This window comes from Rhopalosiphum maidis, chromosome 1 (assembly GCF_003676215.2).
Source record: "Rhopalosiphum maidis isolate BTI-1 chromosome 1, ASM367621v3, whole genome shotgun sequence".
NCBI lineage: Eukaryota > Metazoa > Arthropoda > Insecta > Hemiptera > Aphididae > Rhopalosiphum > Rhopalosiphum maidis.
This window is the reverse complement of record NC_040877.1, coordinates 73,012,900-73,019,625: the sequence shown is the minus strand read 5'-3', so window position 1 is coordinate 73,019,625 and position 6,726 is coordinate 73,012,900. Positions and strand designations below refer to the sequence as shown.

Genomic DNA, 6,726 nt, shown 5'->3' with positions numbered 1-6,726 from the left:
TATATTTGATTGGAAGTCCTAAAGGCTAAAATTAAAAATATAGTAAAAAATGATTTAAAAAAAAAAATGATAACATATGGCTAAAAGGGATTAATTATGTGCTTAAACATTTTGAAAACCAAAATATTTATACATTTATTATTATGTAAAAAAAAAATTCAATAGCTATGCTTGGTGCATAAACCAGTATCATTTTACAATTAAATTATTTAACGATGAAATATTATTTTATACTTCATGTCATTAAAAATCTTTAACATAATAATTAGCACACTCCCAGGAATCTAACAAACACTATAAATGCATAATTATTTATAATGTGGTGACATAGGATGGATCTAATTGGTGTTCATTATTTCTGATACCAATAATACATTTCCGGACGGATCTTTCGTAAAGGAAACTGATAACTGGTGAATGAAATATTAGAATGACGATATTATCACACACACAATTATTATACTATAATATTAAGCTACCATTTGATATATTGTTTCAGTAGTTGAAGTTTGCTAATCGATCATTGTTTTGTAGTCTGAGCATATTGAATGTACAGGAATTGTTTAACCATAATATTATGTATTGTTAATTAAAATAATGGTTAAGCCTATTGCGACTTATGTTTTAAATTGTTGAATTGTACTGAAAAGACATTGTAGTGTAGACTTTTAAAACACCACTGATATAATATTATATACAGAGCACATTTTTATATTGTAAATAATATTGTACAGTCATTTTATTTTTTTTTGTGGGGGGGAATATTCAGCTATAAGGACCATCCTGGTCATGAGATGTCTCACAGCCAATTCTCTAACCATCTTTATTCATTGCCATACAATTGTATTACCTTATTTTTTTTATTATTTAACTAAAAATATATATAGATTAAAATTAAGATAAATTTTATCAGTTTGCAGCAGGTATAATATTTCAAAAAAATACTTACCAATTACAATAATTAATTATAATAATAAAGTATATTGCTTAGTATTATTTAGTTAATTAGTCAGATTTAGATTCATAATAGTTTGTATCATTTAAATTTAAATCATTTATTTTTAATACAATTTTTGCTTCGTTTGAAAATTTTGAATTATTTTCCGTTTTAATTTTTCGGAGACTTGATATAGCTGGGTCAGATGATAAAAGAAGTAAATGCAACAGATCTTTATTTTTGTTTACTCGATAATTTTTCCGTGTGTGGTGTTCTCGATAATATTTAAAGTCCTTATTTCGACATTCTTGAGCCTCTTCTGACAATTGACCTAATAATGAATGAAACAGAAATTATTAGTTTTCTAAAATACTTATACAAATGTAAAATGTATAATGATAAAATTATATACCTATTGGAAGAAGTGCGTGTCGAATAACATCTGCTCTATGAATAAGAATTTTGTGGATACTGGCAGGCATATAATACCACGGATAAAGTTGTACAAAACGTTGGGCAGTTTCTAAACTGTAGACTTCAAAAGCAATAACATCTATTTCATAACCACTAGATAATACTGATAGTATAACTCAAAATCGTTGAATCAAATCTAAGTTTATTTCAGCTGATTTTTCCGAATTTTTAAAAAAATCGTCAAGCAGTATTACCATCATTTGTCGTCCCATGCCCCATAGATAAAAACGTATGTAGGTATATAGTATAAGTAAATACTGAGGTAATAGTAAATACATAAATATTTTGCATAACCTACCTTGTAATACGATATCAACCAATAAACTCATTTCCGATCTAAACCTGTCTTGCACATCTTTTATCTTCGTTGCAAAAAGTAATTTATTGTCGTTTGATCTAACCTATGAATATTATATTAAATTAAAAGTGTATTATATTTTTTCGAAGTAAAAAAACAGTAAGTATGTGTTATATTTTTTATATTATACACTAATTATTAAAAAATATTGCGATTTTTTTTAATATTTATTTACTTTTATAAAAGTATTAATTTTTTTAAATTAATTAATTTTAAAATTAAGTAATATATTTAGGTGTACCTGTCAGGTTTTAAATTCTAGTCGATTTGATACGTGCAATATACATTCAAAAAATTAAATCCATACGTGCAATGTAGATAGACCAAAATTGAAATTTTCGGAATTAGTTAATGAGTTTTTTACTTTTTCAATATTATTATAATTTTTCGAAATGCATCAACAAATCTAACACGATTGACTAGATGTATTAGTCATCAAATTACACACCTGTTAAAAAATTATTTATGTTAATTTTATTAAAAATAACAAAATTGAATAATGGTCAAGATTGGAGGTTATTGTTTATTGAGCTATTAGGTTTTTATTTACCTTACCATCCACCATTGATAATATTAATTTATGTTTAACACTTCAAATATTATCTTGAAATGTGACAATTGTTGGTGATTAACTACTTAATTGAGTTTCATTGACTTCAACTTCTTTTTTCTATTTTCAATCGTCTCTTTCATCAAAATAAATTGAATTAGTCGACAAAATCTAGTTGATAAAAGCCGGGGATTGTGCCATATCACAAACACCTTTTCATCCATTAAACAACGTAACTGAATTGGTACCAAAGAAAACATGAATAAATTGTTGTCTGATATTATAGTTGATGGATCGGACTGGAACTTCATTTTATATTGAACTTGGCCACTACTTCCATCACATCCCCATTTACACAGAATCTCAAAATTACTCATACTTGGTTCAATTGTTGCTATTGAATTAGTTTTAAATATTCTATTTATCGTGTGGTCTCATAAATTTGGAATAGGTATTTTACAAGCGGATTCAGTTATATATAAATTATCAGGATAGCACTTTTCTTTTGCTAATAATATATTATCGTATAATGGATATATATCACAGTTACGTAATTTTGAACCACGCCTAATATTGATATATTGTTCCTTAGTTAAATCGTTATCTACTATAAAGGCTAATGCTTCATCGACAGTATACGGGATCGGTTTAATCGAGTTCTTAAATATTTTTAAAATTTTATTAGCACGCAAAGAACTCTCATTGGCTTCTTTTAATAATCTTGCTATACTTCTTTTACCAGATTTTTGAAATTTTGTCGATATCGTGTAAGTTAATTCAGGAGAAGTATAAGATTTTAATAAAGGCTGTATTTTGTTTTTATTTGTTCTTTCAGAGCATTCACTGAATATTATAGTAGGACGACAAACATTATCAGATGCTATTTTAGACGAAAAATTAAAAATAGTTTTAAGCCATTGGTCTTCTTTTTCAACAAATTTACTATAATTTCTGTAGTATTTATTCCATTTTTTATTTAAAACTATAGTGAAATTTAACAATTTATTTTGTATATACTTTCAATAAAAGTATTATGTCCTTTTACGTTGCATTGCTTATTAATAAATTCGTATAAATAAAGCCTGAATTCAACATTAGTAGCATTTAATGGTCCTTTTTTCCGCAACAATTCAAATAGATCGCGAAATTTCAAATTTATTACACCATTCTCTTCATAACTAGTCCCTAGAAAAATATAAATTTTAAGCGCAAACGCAATTTTTTTTTTTATCTGTATAGCCCATTAGTTAAATTATAGTTTGTATGTATTGTCAAGTTGTAAAAGTGAATAAATTTTTTAGACTATCCTTTTGAATTAAAAAAATATTGAAAAATCGGGAATTTTCAAAATTTAAAAATAAAAAATTAGTATAAATAAATTTTTAAAACTTCTAAAAATGTACTTATCTTATTCTATACTATCCATAATATATATCGAAAAAAAATAAAACAAATCTAAAAGTGTATAGTATTATATATACTATATATAATGCATTTGTACAAGAAAAGCTAAAATATATTAACTAGATTCTATTGGCTTAGATCAGAATCCAAAATAATATAATAATCGTTCGTTTATGAATACTTAAACTTAATAATAATAACAATATTTGTTATTTTTTATATTATAATTTGTAACATTATAATGTTAATGGAATCTAAAAATTAAAAAATTAAAATGGAATGTTTTTTAAAAAAATGGAACATCTACACGCTGGTGTAGCGAAATTGCATATCCACTACGCCAGCTAACGGATATGCTATGTAAAAGCTAGCTATGTAAAATATTACGTTGAAATAATAATGTATTGATAAATTATTATTGAAAACATTCAATACTTACGGACTTTTTTTGTATGGTCTTTGGTTGATCTTATCGCCAAAAATAAAAATGTTAAAAGAAATTTTAAAATATTTTATTAAAATATTCACAATGAAATTTACTCGAAAACGATCGTTCTATTAAAAATATTAAATTCAAATAAGTTTTTAAATTGTCCAATACCGGTTTAATTGGTATGGTCGATAAAATATATATATGTTTTTATGAAAAATAGTCATACATTGTCTATGGCAAAAAAATAAACAATCCGTGAAGGTAATCAAAGTAGTATTCCATTATTATTTCACTCACTAAATGGAAGTAATTGTACGTATTTCGGCAAATAATTTCCACTCCACCTGTATTTATATGAGTTATCTTCACTATTTGATTAAATGTTTTAACGTGAAAAAATTTGTTCAACCTATAATAGTGAGTATAGAAAAATAGCACGTTATTTTGACATGATGTAAGCAAATCTAGAAAGTTTGGCGGGACACCTTCATAATTTATTATTCATAGGTGGACAAGTTAATGAAAATAATTAACTTGAGCTAATTAAGTTAAGTCATTGTTAAAGACATAAGACTACAAGTTAATTTTTAATATAATATAATATATATCAAACTCTAAAGTTCTAAAATTCTAAAGTAAATTGGTAAAACTATAAATTTTACTAGATTTTAAATAAGTTTTGTTTTTAATTACCACTCTGGTTAGTCTTATAATACTGAACTGAGTAGTTGAGCAATTTTTATTTTTTTTATTCAATATTTAATACTAAATATTTTGTTAAAAATGCTTATTATACTTTTCTTTTTTATTTCATACTAGTCGTAGTAATGATATAATGTTACAACTGTGTAAACCAAATTATTAAAACATGGAATATTTGTTTATACTTAAAATCATTCGTTTATACGTAAATAATGAGTAAAAAATATACTTAATTAATTTAAACTACAGAGTAGTTATTAATATGCATAAAAATAATTTTTAATTAATTTATTATTTATTTTTTAATTTAATGGAAAAAGTTAAATTATTACAACAAATTCTGTAATATTTAGGCTAATTATAAAATTTACCAACTACTAAAGTCAAGTAAGTAAAATAAAAAACTTATCTTTTTAAATTAATTCAGATTTCAATCTACACAATATTTTGTTTCTATACATCGTAAATCATCATCATTTATCGGATTAATATATTAATATGTATCATGTAGATCACATGTCAATCGATAATAATTTAACAAAACAGACGCGTTCTGGAAACAACGGGTCTGTTGGTTTAATGCCATTTAGAATGACCTTTACAATATATTTAGCTTCCACAAAAAATCAGTCGATACCGGAAGAAGATATTATCAATTGAAAAATTAATCAGATGAACTTGATTCAGACTAGAAAAAATAAGAATGAAGACCAAGTAAAACGAAAGTGGGCGAAAATGGAAACGGTAAGCGATCGCGGGTCACACGTCTGCCACAGACACGTAATTTTAGTGTCGGTAAACGTGTCTTCTAGCTGTTTGTGGCGGATACAATTTTTTTCATTTTTTTTTTTTTTTATATACATAACACGTGTCGCGTTCGATTTATTTCAAATAATTTGTTACGGTTACTCTCTCCGTTGGTATAATGTACGACAAATCGATAAACTTATACCTATACAGTGTATGATATTATTGTATTATACTGTGTCGTGCAACGAAGGCGTTTTTTTACGGACGACACCGTTTGTTCAGTTCAATTAGTCACACGCACACCTCATCTAGATGGCACACGTCCGACTCGCAAGAAATAACTTGTTCCGCGGTGATACGATCGAATTGTTTTGAAGTTGATCGTATCGTATAATCGCACATTATAATATTATACAATCTGCGGTACATCGCACAACGTATCGTTTTCTTTGCTTTACGCGTTTTTTGTCACATTAATTCCGTAATTTTAATCGTCAATTTGGACACAGATCAAAATTATAATCGTATGATTTGAGAATAGACCACGGAATATTATTATAATATTACTAGTATAGTAGTATGTAATTTAATATCATAAAAAAACGGTTTAAACAGTTTACGTAACATCCACGATACTAATAATAATTTTAAAATCTAATCAAAAGTAGCTCAACATTAATATAACGGTTTACACCGACTATGAGGTCCCGTTCATTTTAAACAATTATCATATAATTAAGTTTTTTGTTTAAGTTTAAACAGGTATGCAAATAGTGATTTAACATTCTAATTTAATTTTTTTTTATACGCTGTAGGTTACTCAAAACAATACACAGAAATAAACTGAAAAAAAAATAAGTAGTATCTCTAATTAAGTTTTTAATGTTGCATACTTATATAATATTTATTGTTTTCGTTAAAACACTATTAAAATTAATATTTACACATCAGTTGTAACCTGCACTATGTACGGTTCATATACTTTGTATGATAATATATATATGATCTTAATCTTATAATATTAAAGGACAATTTAAGATACAAAAGATAACTTTAAAAATATAAATTGAATGTTTTCGTTTGTTGTTTTATGCAGATAAAAATAAAAATGACTGATC

General features: G+C 25.6%; 1 pseudogene; it reads right to left on the bottom strand.

Moving 5' to 3' along the window:
- Positions 1 to 1,119: 1,119 nt before the first annotated feature.
- LOC113552643 lies at positions 1,120 to 2,696 on the bottom strand (annotated as a pseudogene).
- Between the last annotated feature and the right edge of the window lie 4,030 nt (positions 2,697 to 6,726).